The sequence below is a fragment of the Oryctolagus cuniculus genome, chromosome 1, assembly GCF_051225735.1.
Source record: "Oryctolagus cuniculus isolate XC-2025 breed Fujian yellow rabbit chromosome 1, ASM5122573v1, whole genome shotgun sequence".
NCBI lineage: Eukaryota > Metazoa > Chordata > Mammalia > Lagomorpha > Leporidae > Oryctolagus > Oryctolagus cuniculus.
This window is the reverse complement of record NC_142867.1, coordinates 76,939,620-76,953,897: the sequence shown is the minus strand read 5'-3', so window position 1 is coordinate 76,953,897 and position 14,278 is coordinate 76,939,620. Positions and strand designations below refer to the sequence as shown.

General features: G+C 38.7%; 1 protein-coding gene across 21 annotated transcripts in view; it reads left to right on the top strand.

Annotated features, from left to right (window-relative positions):
* SYTL2 (synaptotagmin like 2) overlaps positions 1 to 14,278 on the top strand; it is a 127,003-nt gene that overhangs the window by 18,514 nt on the left and 94,211 nt on the right. For 6 of the 21 annotated variants that reach the window (XM_070076386.2, XM_070076384.2, XM_089332265.1 and 3 more), the window contains exon 2: positions 12,746 to 12,875. The exons of the other annotated variants lie outside the window; for them this stretch is intronic. The gene's annotated coding sequence lies outside the window, so the exon portion shown is untranslated. The remainder of the gene's footprint in view (positions 1 to 12,745; positions 12,876 to 14,278) is intronic. 21 annotated transcript variants of the gene reach the window in all.

Below are 14,278 nucleotides of genomic sequence, written 5' to 3'. Positions count from 1 at the left end.
TTTGTAAATTAAAAATCTAGATAATTGTCTTCCTAGTGAGGTACAAGTAAAGAGAAATATTTTTTCTGGACTCTGAGCTAGAGTATTATATACTGAGAGGTGGGTATATTTTTCTTACAAGGTACACACATTTGTTCACATGAATATTTCTTCTGCCATACTTCATTTATCCCTTCCCATTAAAGTGGTTTCTGGAGTCCTTGGTTCTCTTCTGTGGAACTGGGCTCTGGAAGGAACTACCAGTACCATAAGGCACATCTCAGTTTCCGTGAATAGACATGCAAGAATCCTCAGGTATGTAGGAACCAGGAATCACAGAAAGCTGCTAGGAGGCTGTTTGTGAAATACAAATGAATTTATAATGAAAGAGAAAGCACAGCATTTAGCATGTAGTAGACACTTAATAAAGAATTGTTTAATGAATTATGCTTCTCCTCCCTCTTTTTCTGTTATAATTATGCACGTGGAAGAGAGCCTAATTACAAAATCAGTTCTTCCTCTTCACCTTATAGTTACATAGCTAGTCAGGAGCTTTGCTAGGGCTAACTTCAAGTCTTCTTCTGTCTCTTGATATATTCTATTAGATCTAAGTGAAATTGCCTTTTCCGTAGGTCAAAGTTGAATAAGTTTTATAATGATTTAGCCTAATATGTTGTGAAGAATCTGTATTATATACACTATTATTTCAGTAACAGCAATAATAACTTTGGCTTTCTCTCTAAACCAAGAAAGCACGTAGTAGTGTAAGTTAGTGTACGGATCAAGAACACCAGCTATGAGAGAGTGGATTCTGGGTTTATTTCCTTGGTCTTTCTAAGCTGAAGTTTTCTCATCTTTAAAGTAGAATAATATTATATACATTTTTCTCATTTTAAAGATTAAAATGAGATGATCCTTTTACACGCTTAATATAGTGTCTGGTGCATAGGAAATACTTAGGAAGGAAGCTATTGTTAATTGTTTTACTAAGGAAGAGAATATGGCTTTAAAAATTTGTAATTCTGGAAAACATTCATCTTTTCTGGGATTTGCAGATACCTGTACCTTCATTGTTTGATATGGGCAGATCTTCAAATTCTCTGTCTTATATGCTTCTTCTAGTTACATAGAATGTTCTTGTAATGATAATCTGGTCTTAAGACCTTTGCTTTGACATATGTGTTGTGTGTCATGCAAGATCATTGTGCCAGAAGTAAAGCAAAGAAATGTCAGTGGGCAGAATTAGACCATAGTGGTAAGAAGGAGACTTTCTGTATCAGTCACAAATGATTCCTTCTCAATTTCAAGCAGAGATCAGGAATATAGGAAGGCCTAAAAATGCTATTGACTGACCAACAAAATGAGTTAGGTTATTTTTTAAAAACTGAAACCTGGGTGTGCTGTTGTGCAGCGGGTTAAGCTGTCACCTCTGATGTCTTCCATAGGGGTTCTGGTTCATGTCCTACTTCAGATCCAGCTCCCTGCCAATGTACCTGAGAAAGTAGTAGAGTATAGCCCAAGTGCTTGGGCCCTTCCATCTATGTGGGACTCCTGGATGAAGCTACCGGCTTTGGCCTGGCACAGCCCCGGCCGTTGAGGCCATCTGGGGAATGACCCAGCAGATGGAAGATCCCTCTCCTTCTTCTTCTCCTATTCCCTTTCTTTGTAATTCTGCATTTCAAATAAAATAAATAAATCTTAAAAAAAAAAAAAACATCTGGAACCTTGAAACATATTCAGTGTTTGTCTAACCCTGCTTCATGGGTCAGCAAATATATTCACTGCCTGGGTTTTGAGACACCCATGTGTAAAGTATTTCTCAGAGAACTCATGACCCAGTGACACATCAAGAGCAAATATGTTTTCAGACAGCTGCACACTTTGGGGAGAAGTTACCACCCTCAGGTAAGAGTAGATTAAGACACTCCCAGTACTGTGAAGAAGCAGTCGGCTAATCTTGAAAACAAATATCTTCCCTAAGCAGCGAAAATAAGCAGAGGCCCTCCCTCCAGCACCTCCAGCCCACCATTCTTAATGTAAGGGGCAGGAGGCTCTTCAGATGTCTGTGCTGTCTGTGGACAGAACCATGGGAAAGAAGAGAAAGCCCAAGATAGGCTGTCTTCCACTGTGATTTGGGGGAAGGACTTGTAGCACACTGTCCTAATAACTATATAAATTGCCTTATTTCCTTATACTTGAACTTGCCTCTTTTTACTGCATCCCTTGTTTACATTGACTTTGTCCATGTTACTTTTGCCACTGTAAATGTAAGCAAAATTTTATCTTTAGAGGAGGGTACTATGTGAATAAAACCCTGGTCATTTGTTGAAAAGACTGCTTATGCTTATTAAGAATTGACCGTGATTTTGCTGGGAAAACTGGATAAACATATGCAGAAAACTAAAATACAACCCCCTCAGACAAAAATTTACTCAAAATGGATCAAAGACCCAAACATAAGACCTGAAGTGATAAAAATATTAAAAGAAAGCATAGGGGAAATACTTCAAGACATTGGTATATGCAACGATTTTACAGATAAGACCCCAAAAGCACAGGCAGCAAAACCAGAATTAGACAAATAGGATTGTATCAAGCTAAGAAGCTTCTACATAGCAAAGGAAATAATGAACAGAATGAAGAGATAACCTGCAGAATGGGAGAGAATTTTTGCAAACTAGTCATGTGATTAATATCCAGGATTAATATCCAGAATACATAAGGAACTCAAACTACTCAATAACAAAAAAATCCAACTTAAAAATGGGTAAATGATATTAACTCTGTTCAAAAGAATAAATTCAAATAACCCACAGATTTATGAAAATAATATCAACACGATTACTCATCAGGGAAATACATGTCAAAATCACAATAAATTATCTCATTCCAGTTAGAGTGGCTACTATTAAAAAGACAAATGCTAACAAGGATGTGGAAAAAAATGAAACCTAATGCATGATTGGTGGGAATGTTAATTGGTACAGCCATATGGAATACAGCATGGAAGTTCCTCAGAAAACTAAAAACAGATCTATTTCACTTGTAGGTGTATGTCCAAAGGACCTGAAGTCAGCATATGAAAGAGATACTTGTACACCCACGTTTACTGCAGGATTATTCATAATAGCTAAGATATGGAACCAAGCTAAGAGTCCCTATATAGATGAGTGGACAAAGAAAATGTGGGTGTATATATACACAATGGAGTATTTTTCAGCCATAAAAAGAATGATATATCATTTGCCATAAAATAGATGAAACTAGAAGTCATCATGTTAAGTAAAACAAGTCAGATTCAGAAAGATAAATATCACATTTTCTCTCATATGTGGAAGCGTAAAAAAAAAGCCAATGAGAATGTAGAGTAGTAATTATCAGAGACTGGGAAAGGTTTGTGTGGGAATAGATGAAATTTGGATAATGGGTATAAGGACATGGTTAGAAGTTCTAGTGTTCTATAGCACAGTGGAATTCACAATAACTTATCATGTATTTTATGAATGGGTAGACGAGAGAAGCTTAAAGGCTCCGAGCATAGACTTATGATATGGATGGGGAAGCACTAATTCCTTGATTTGATTGGTACACATTGTGTACATTTGTTGAACTGTCACACTCTACCCCACATATATGTGCAATTGTTGAATGTCAATCAAAAATCTTACATATATGAAAAGAAATGTTACCAAATCTGATTTGAAAATTATCCACTGAATATATGTGTTGAATTATCACAATGTACTCCCTAAGTATGTACAATTAAAATAATTCTTTTAAAAAAGCTTAGGGAACTAGTAATATCAATTGTGACAAAACTGGTCATCATATAGAATTATGAAATGAGTATTAGTTCTTGGAAGTACCTATGGAAGGCTAAAAATTTTTTTTGAGTTATCTAGTGAGGTTAGCATTAAGCATTTAATGAGCTTGACATTTTATGAACTATGTCTTCTTCACATAGCAACCTGCAAAAAAGTATCATTCCCTAGTTCCTCAATGAGAAATCTGAGGTTCAGAAAATTTAACAAAGTGATCAGTGTAGCTCTCTGATTAAAGCTGTCTGTGTGTGCTTGGCTCAGGGGGAGATGGTCTTTAATGTCTGTAAGGCAAATGGACATAAATATTATTGACCTTTGAAGTTGACAAAACTAGAGCAACAGCATTGTAAATTTCCAGTCTATGAATAGGAATTCATTTGTTGACTTATTCATTTGTTAAAAGCAATCTCATTTATTCTGTAGGTTCACCATTGTGCTAGGCACTGAGAGAGTATCGAACAAATATAAGACATGGGCCAAGTTTTAGATTTTATCCTAGGTTAAGAGATAAAAATCCTGAAATATTTGTTCTTAATGTAAGAGCAAGAGTTAGATTGTGGGCTAAAAAACAATTGATACATTGAGAGTTGAGATGTGGGAGAGACCTTTGGAGGTGGTTAGGAAAGCTTTCCGTGTTAACACTCCCTACCCCGTGATACATGCATAGCACATGTGCTTTCAGGTTGGTGGTGCTGAGGGTGGCAGAGGAGAGTTTGCTTCTGGATTAAAGAAAATTATTTTGAGATACTTGTAGGTTCATATGAGGTTATAAGAAATGACACAGAGAGTCATGTTTCCCTTATCTTGCCCAACTTATAGCTCATAATCAGGAAATTGATGTGGATACAATGTAGATTTGTCCAGTTTTACATGTACTTGTGTGTGTGCACATGCACCTGTGTGTGTGAAGTTGTATACAATTTTATCATTTGTAGCTGCAATCATTGATAAGTTACTGACTAGCTCCATCTCCCAATATTCCTTCTTGTTCTTTTATAGCCACACCTACCTCCCTACTTCCCAAAAGCGTAACCATTAATCTGTTCTCCATTTCTATAATTTTGCCCTTTCATAAATATCATATACATGGAATTATACAATATGTAATCTTTTGGAATTAGCTTTTTACATTCAGCATAATTCCCATGGGATTCATCCAAGTTGTGTGTTTCAATAATTTATTCATTTTATAGCTTACTAGAATCCCACAGTATAGATGTGCCAGAGATTGTTTAACCATTCACCTGTTGAATAGCATTAGGGTTATTTGTAAATTTTGACTATTATAAATAAAGCTGGTTTGAACAGGATTTTTAAAAATAGTACTTATTTAGCATAAAGTTGACTATAATCTTAGGCAGAGTTTGAAGTCAGAACCAATGTCACTTTTTCCTTGCGGATATTTCATTCATTCTTTCATTTGAACTCTTTCAACAAGTATTTTTTGAGTGAGATATTGTGCCACTTACATTCTACTAAAAAGCAAGTGAATAGAATTTACTTTTGTTGATTCCTGGATATCAGTGGCCTGCAGCTCTCCATGTATAGCTTCTTTGGAGAAAAGTAAACTACAAGTTCATGCTGTAGACCTCATGTAAATTCTTTTGGACTCTAATTGACTTCAGTATTTAAAAATTGATGATTTTACCTTCTATTCTTCTGCACAAATTCAAAGGACCTGTAAGTTTTTCCAATGATTAAAATGATTATGTAAAAAAAATCTTTAGAAATTTGAGGCCAGCATTGTGCTGCAGCCTGTGATGCCATCCTGGCTGCTCCACTTCTGATCCAGCTCCCTGCTAGTGGCCCGGGAAAAGCAGTGGAAGATGGCCCAATTGTCTGGGCCCCTGCCACCCATGGGGGAGACCCAGATGAAGCTCCTGATTCCTGACTTCGGCCTGACCTGGCCCCTGCTGTTGTGACCATCTGGGGAGTGAACCAGAGGATGGAAGATGTCTGTCTCTCCATCTTTCCCCCTCTCTTAGTAATTCTGACTTTCAAATAAATAAATCTTTTTTAAAAGAATCTTTAGAAATTAGTCTTTTGAATAGTTTCAGAAACAGAAATGGAAGAAGTTTATGCTGAAATTGCTTAAAGATCTGCTTTTCTTTTTATAAAAGTATTAGACAAGGATTTTTCCCTCAGAAAATATTAAGCATTTTTTCAAAATAATGGTTATGGGAAAGGTGAATTCTACTTTTCCTTCTGTTTTCTCTCCCTCAGGGGAGTTCATTTCCAACTGCCCTTGAGTAAGCTATCTTGTATGTTTGAACCTATCCTGAAGCTCTGTCCTATTGCCTCTAGTAGTTAATGAATGTCTTTTCATTTTTATTTTGTTTAGAATCGCAAGAACCTCTCTGCTCAGGTGAGACTGGATTCCAGTAGACCTCATTGGTATTTTGCCCCCAGCCTTTAGTGGGGCACTCAAGTCTTTTTTACTATAGTGACCAAACATAGCTGACTTCCATGTGGAAAGAGTGTGGGCTTTCTATGACTTAAAATGCCCTTTTCTCATCTGTCACTTCTTCCCTTCCTATCTTGAAATCTCTTCTGATTGGTTCAAATGACAAGAATGCCCAAGTAAAAAGATACTGCATTAAATATGTGCAAACGCTTCTGGGTCTCCTTAGGCAATCACATACGGTGGTGCAACTAGTGATTGTCAGGACTGATAGAAAACTAGTTTATAAGCTAGATGATAAGAACACATTTTCGTTACAACTCTATGGAATTGGGGAAAGAAATTAAAAACTAAGATTCAAAATGATGTGTTTTTTGTATTTGTGTGTGTGTGTGAACGTAGAGATGGGCAATTTTCTATGCTTCTAATGTGCATAAATTTAATAAAATTAGTATGTAATAAAGTTGAGTCCATGATAACATTTGTTCCCTTTGTGTCTCAGTGTAAGTAGTAATGGCATCTGATAGCCATTATTTTAGGGAATGATATAATTATGGACTCTGAATTTGAAATGAAAAAGCACTGTGGCCTGCCTAGTTCTCCTGCATCCCCTTTGGTGTTTTCTTCCACTTTTCACTCAACTAAGGTGGGAAAAAAATTAGTGAGGCAGAAGATATCAAATCTTTAGATAGGAGTTTTTTCCTTCATCTGTTAATTTATTTATTTTTGTGAGACATTCATGAGGTTCACCACATTTTCTTTTCCTCTTGGTGGCTTTGGCTTCTTATGGTAGAATGTGGCAGAAGGAATTTGAGGTTCAGCAACACTGAATTTAGTGGTTCAGCAACAATGAAAACTCAAGCTCTATTTTCAGACCCTTGCATTGCACCATCTCCATCATTAAACTTTGGCTAAGCATAGTCTTAATTTATCTGAATTCACCAATGCCTCTTCTGGGGAAATGTATGTTTTCCCCTTGGCAAAGGTGAGCATTCTCCTTGGGGTTAAAGATGAACTTCTAACTACCTTATGGAGGTTGATTTTAGTGCACTCTCTTGGATCATGCCAAGAAGTCTGCCATGGGACACGTAGCACATTGCTGTTGTGGCTGGATAGGGCCCAGCAAGCAGCTGGTGTTTTCCTGGGGCCTCTTCTCTAAGGCATGCTAACAGGAGGTCAATTCTGAGGAAATCTGTGGGTAGAATCTGAGTCAGAAAATGAGCCAGGCTAGAGAGTCCACAGGGGTCAGAGGAAGGGGCAAGAGAAGCAAGAGACATAGAAAGTACAATGCAGACCATCTAGAGAATTACTCTGTGTGGTTCAAAGATTTACCTAGCACTTACTATATGCCAGGCACTGTTATAAGCACATTATATATATCAACTCATGAATTTCTCACAACATGACAAGGTAAGGAAAGAGACCTACACAGGCTAAGTAACTCATAAGTGGCAGCAAAACTCTAGCCAGTAAGTGCAGCTACAGCATACACACTCCTGACCTCCATACCAGGCTGCTTCAAGACTTTCCATGCACTCTGCTCAGCTATCTGGAAGCTTTCTAAACCCAGTTCTTTGGGGGTGTTGTTACATAGTCATGATTGATTAATTCATTGGCCATTGATGATGAACTTTACTTTCAGCTCTTCCTACTTCTCCAGAGGGTGGTGGGTGGGACTGAAAATTGCCTCTCTCTAATCACACCTTAGTTTTTCCTGGAACCAGCTCCCATTCAGAAGCTACCACAGGGCTTCCAGCCACCAATCAATCATCTCATCAGCTTACACAAGGCACTCTTTTCCCTCCAAGATACCAAGGGTTTTAGGAGCTGTGTTTCAGGAAATGGGGACAAAGATCAAATATACATATTTCACAGTATTATAAAGAGATTTTTAATGTGGTTGAAAATTATCCCACTCTTTAGAGGAGACTAACAATAGGTGAAAGACTGACTATTTTAACCTGCTTCTGCGACCTTTGGGATGGTGCAACTCTGGGCTTTGGAGTGAGATGAGAGGTTTACTAATAAGCTACTGGGCCATTTTCATTGTAGCAAAATTTTGCTGTGTCCTGAATTGTGCTGTTTCATTCACCTGAGTGACAGAATTTTATTGTTGGAAGGCATCTATGAAAGAGAACATCTTTTTCAGTGCCCTAACTTTGCAAATGAGGAGATAGAATTTCACAAGGTGAAAGTGACTTTCCCAGTACCACATCAAAAGGGAGCAGATGAGCTGGGAGTAAAACCAACCTTGCATAATCTCCAGACAGTATTCTCTAATACACAGTGGTCTGCAGTCATGGCCCCTTTGTGCTCTGAGATGTATCTAATGAGTCATACACAGCATGCCCATAAGAGCCATTTATTGATTGACCTTTGCTAGTTAAGAATTTATAAAATGAGTGTTTTATTCCTTCCTCTGAAATCAAAATTACGGATAAAATTGTTTTACCTAAATCTTTTCAGTTTTCCTTTTATTTAAGGTATACATCAACTAGGGAAAAAAGGAGATTTTATGAGTGCTACGTGACCTTTTATTTAAGGTATACATCAACTAGGGAAAAAAGGAGATTTTATGAGTGCTACGTGACTCGTATGTTTATAGTTTTTAAAATGAAAACTTGGAATTTCATTATTTCACTTTTTTAAAAAAAGATTCATTTGTTTATTTGAAAGGCAGAGTGATAGAGAGGGGGAAAGACAGAGAAGAGAGATCTTCCATTTGCTGATTCACTCCCCAGATGGCCACAATGGCCAGGGCTGGACTGGAGATGGGAACTCCATAAAGTTCTCCCAGGTGGATACTGGGGCCCAAGCACTTGTGCCATCTTTCATTGCTTTCACAGGTGCAGCAGCAGGGAGCCAGATTGGAACTGGAGCAGCTGGGATTTGAACCAGTGCTCATATGAAATGCTGATGTTACAGGAGGTGGCTTAACCTGGTGTACCACAATGGCAGTGCACCATTATGTCACTTTATAGGCAATAGCTTATATCTATAATATTTACCTATATCTGTATATAACATAATATTTAAGAGGATATATAGAGGTGAAGTTATTGTACTTCTTTGATTTCAGTTCTTTTGTAAAATTGGAGTGATCATGGAAATTTCCTTACAGAGTTGGACTGAGGATTCAGTGAGGTGGCTTGAATAAACATTCCAGCATGGGGGATCTTCATGGAAACAATATTCATAGTCATTGTTGTTATTATTACTATTCTATTACATATAATCCTTTTACCCCTCCTAATAAGTAATTACATCTGGGTCAAAATAAGCCATATTAGGACATTCTTCTATAGGGAAAAGAAGGCTTATTTTACTAACTACCTGGAAATCAGAATCTTGGTTCTATAAGAGTACTTCAAAAAGTTTGTGGAAAAATGGAATTGAAAGATAAGCTTGTTTTTGGTGCAAGCAACTTTTGAAATCCGTGCATTATTTTTCAGAATTTTCATTTTTTGTGAACTTTTTGAACATCTTTTGTTCAATTGCTTAACAATCACCTAGACTTTCTTTGAATACTAATAGAGTGAGGAATTCTCAGGATTTTTAAATCTCTTGCAAATGATTAAGAACTAAATTGGATAGAATTTACTTGTATAGATACATTCATAGTATATATAGTGTATGTAGAATGTATGTGTCCTATGTTTCAGATAGGTTGTGTGTTCATGCACACACATGTATGTGTCCTGTTCCTCCTCACTAATCTTAGACATGACTAAGCAGTCACTCAAATCTTCAAGTCCCCACTGGTGTGTGTCTGCAGAAGGCCTTGCCATCTTCTAATGAGCCCCTTCAAGACGCTGGAAAGGCTGAGAAGAGGCTAGAACTGGTTCTGCTCTATAACTTGGGAACTTTTTCCCAAGGGATAGTGTTTGCCCCACAATTAGAACTGTGAGCTGATGTCAAGGAAGAGAAGGGTTGAATTCCCTTTGGTAGAAAGAGTCACTTTCAGCTTCAAGTCCAAACTCCAAAACCACTTCCTGAGAAACACCATCATTAGTCCCGCCTCCACCCATCCCTATGTTTACCAGTTGCTTTTGGCGGGGGAGGGTTTGGGAAGGCAGGATGGTTGAATCTTATTCCATTCTGTATTGGGTGGATTTCATCTCAGAACTCTTGCTGAAATAGGTATTATTGGAAGGGTTACCTCATGAAATAAAATTGGAGTTAGAATTCTGGAGGGTTGACCAAAGTCTCACTGGTAAGAAGTAAAACCTGTAATTCTGCAAAGAGTTCCTATCACTTAGGTTCCCTACCAGATCCAGGCTTAAGGTTTAACTTAGATTTCACTCTTTGTGTCTGAGATACCCCCTCTTGAGGACCTCCACATGATTGTACAGTTTCTCAATTCTCTGTTTTTTTGTTTGTTTGTTTGACTTAAATACCATTCTGTGTAGTATTCAGAGTCTGAGCCTGTTTTATTAAGCTCTTCTATAATTTTGAGTCTCTATCATCACCTCAAAATGTTTCCCAGCCATTCCCTTCCTACTACAAGAGTGGGTCCAAGTTGCTCATTAATTACATTCTTGAGCCACAGCAGCAATGAATGCAGCCTGGGAAGGCAGGCTTGCTATACAAGCATGTGATTAATGACAGCTACACAGGGAACACCTTGACTGAGAAGGGCAGTTAGCTTAGAGAGTTGCAGTAATGGTCAAGTTTGCCAAGGTCAGAGGATTTCGCTTTAGCTCAGTGGTACAGATCCCATATCCCTAACCCCATGTGAACCGTCTTCCTAATGCCACTGTGAATGCCAGGGGGCAGGTAAGGTTCAGGGCCACCCATTTCTACTCCTGGGAAGAAGACTGCAGGCACACACTTGCTGGATACTAATGGTGGCTTATGAATACCTACTTTTTAAATGAAAGTGTTCTTTTGTATGTGTATAAGTCTAGGCATCCTTTTATTTTTTTGTACTCTACCCTTTCCAAAATAGTGCTTATGCTATCTTATGCATTGAACATAGTGAATTTGCATGTGATTTGTCTGAAGTTTGCTCCCTGTCCAAAGCTCAACTCAAGTCTTGACTCTTCCTGATTCTTGCCCTGATCTCTGTTTTTTTTTTTTCTTAAAGGTTATGTATTTATTTATTAGAGAGGTAGAGTTATAAGACAAAGAGAGGGAGAGACAGAAATGTCTTCCATCTGTTGGTTCACTTCCCAAATGGCTGCAATGGCCTGAGCTGAGCCTATCTGAAGTGAGGAGCCAGGAACTCCTTCTGGGTCTCCCACATGGGCACAGGGGCCATAACAGTTGGGCCATCTTCTACTGCTTTCCCAGGCCATAGCAGCGAGCTGGAACACAAGTGGAGAAGCTGGGACCTGAATCAATGTTCATATGGGATGCCAGTGTCTCAAGTGGATTCTTAGCCCAGTGTACCACAGTGCCAGCCCTGCCCTGATCTTTTTTATTTCCCCTAAAATCACACAACTGACACTGAAATATACCCTGTTGTCTAGTTCTCTTCCTCCTTTGTAAATGTGTTTGTTTCCCAGCTCCGTCACCTGGCACTTGTGTGACCTTGGATAAGCCGCATGACCTTGCTGAGCCTTAGTTTTCATATCTTTAAAGGACAGGCTTGTGATGATACTCATTCCTACCTGTTGTTCCTTTCTCCTGAGGTGGTTTGGAGGGGTGTGTGTGTGTATTACAGGATAATGTAAACCCACACTCTTATTGCTTGAGCTAAAATCTTACAATAGGAGCCAGGTCTTACTATGTAATAGTTGTGTCTATTGTGCCTAGGTTAGTCCCAAACAGAGGACACTTCGTAAGGATGGAGGAAGGCAGAAAGAGAAGAAGACTGGCCAGTTTCTGTACCCTATGATCCTTATTGTCTTTCTCTTCTTTACTATAACTACATCTTAGGAAAAAAACATTTGGTTTCTAAAAAGGCATTTTGTACCAGGCAGCAAGATACTTTGTGGACCTCCTGTAGTGTACCTCTGTATCTTTTGCTCCTTTAGCTAGGTTGGCGGGTGGTCTTGATATTCATTTGTTAGTTGGTTTAATGCCCATGAGGGGAAAAAGAAACAGCTGGAAGGTACCTGAGAGATTCAGTCCAAACATCTCATTGTATAGGCACTGTCACCAGAGAGGTAAGGGAAGCCAAGGGTTTCAGTCATTAGTGATGGAGGAAGGACAGGAACCCAATTCTTCAAGTGTGCCCCTAGGCAGGGCAGAGGTTGGCTCTGATAGGTGTGTCAGTGATCATTTGTGCCTGCCTTTGGAGGTGTTTTAAAGCTTTGGCAAATATAACAAGCTCTTTTCCAGATCAGTTCAAGGTGTTTGTGATGGTTTAGGAAAAACAGCTTTGCTGCTCTAATATCATACTTCCTGCCTACTCTTCATCCTTTAGATTTATTTTTATGTGCTTCTAAACTGGGATCACACAAACAATGAAAGTCCCTTTGAAAACTTGTTGCATTGCTCAATTTTAACAATGTTTTGTATTTCAAAGATCAGTGTCTTGCGTGTGCAGAGGTTTGAGGGACATCCCAGCTCCTCTTTACATTTTTGGTTTCTGTTGTAGGGCTCAATGTGCCTGGAACCTTTCTTCTGCCTTTACCACTGTTCTTCCCGGTTGTTGGACAGAACTTTGGGGGTAATGTAGACCTGGGCTCCAATCCAGACTTTGTTTCATGGAAGAAGCGTGAGTTTAGGTATGTCCCTTAACCTCTGAGAACTTCAGTTTCTTCAGTTTCTTCACCTGTAAAATGTGGATAGTTTGTCATGTGCTCTGGAGATAACTATATAACAATGAAAAAAGGTAATACAGGAAGGCAAAATGCCTGTTTCTTTTCTAACTCCTCAAGTCCAAGTCCTACCAATTAATTACACCAATTCACTTTTTATCTTCTATGATACATGCACATGCCTTTTAATGTTAATAGTTCATGAAGTATTTTGATTTTCAATACAAGATTATATTCTTTCTTGCTGCTTTTCATCTGGTCTTCCAGGGCTTGGTCGAACATATTCTGAAAATTGAGTATATAATTTATCCCTTTTGGAGGTTTTCTTTCCTCTTGGTAAAGGAAAGAAACCCACCAAATTGGACATCATTTATAACTTTGAATCTTCTGTGGTTCAGTTGGTTTAAAGAGAGGTTTCTCTGGGACCAATGTAGTATATATTTTTCAACTCTATAAAGATGATGTCACAATTCTGAACAGCTATATATATATTTTTTTCCTAATAAGGGAAAGGCCTGAAGATTGCTTTCTTTTTGAACAGAGAAAACATTTCTTGAAAATAAATAAATATCTGGTCTTTTGGAATAATGCTACAAAATGAATTTGGATCTTTGTTGGAATTTGATACATTATTATCCAGTATTGAATGACAGAGACAGGTCTGGTGCTGGGAATATAGAGGAGAGAGAGGGAGTTGGTGTTTCTACCTCCAAGGAAAGCTCAGGCTTGTAAGGGAGACAGGTAGATAGATGCTATAAAATGAAGAGTGCTGTGAGATCACAGAGGAGGAGACTAACCCAACTTATCAGGAGCTAGGTGAGACTTGGATTATGTCTTTTTAAAAGAGATTTATTTGAAAGAGTAACAGAAAGATAAAGAGTGTTGGTGGGGGGAGGGGGGGAGAGAAAGATCAATTTTCTGTCTGCTGATTCACATCCCAAATGGCTGCAGTGGCCTGGGCTGGGTCTGAACAAAGCCGGGAGCCATCTGGGTCTCCCATGTGGGTGGCAGGGGCCCAGGCACTGGACCATCTTTTCTGCTTTCCCAGGCACGTTAGCAGAGAGCTGGATTGGAAACGGAGTAGCCAGGACTCAAAATGGTGCTCTAATATGGTATGCTAACAGACAGCAGCTTATCTCACTGTGCCACAGTACCAGCCCCTGGATTATTTCTTGAAAGATGACCAGGAGTTTAAGAAACTGGAGAAGGTCCTTGAAGTCAGAGGGAGCTACATGTTCCAAAGGCACAGAGTTCCAAGTGGTCATAACTTGAACATCAAGCTATGGCTCCTACAATAAGAGAAATGGAGAGGAAGGCAGGGGCCAGATCTGGATAGGCCAGTGTAACACTGAGGGGATTGAGCTGTACCT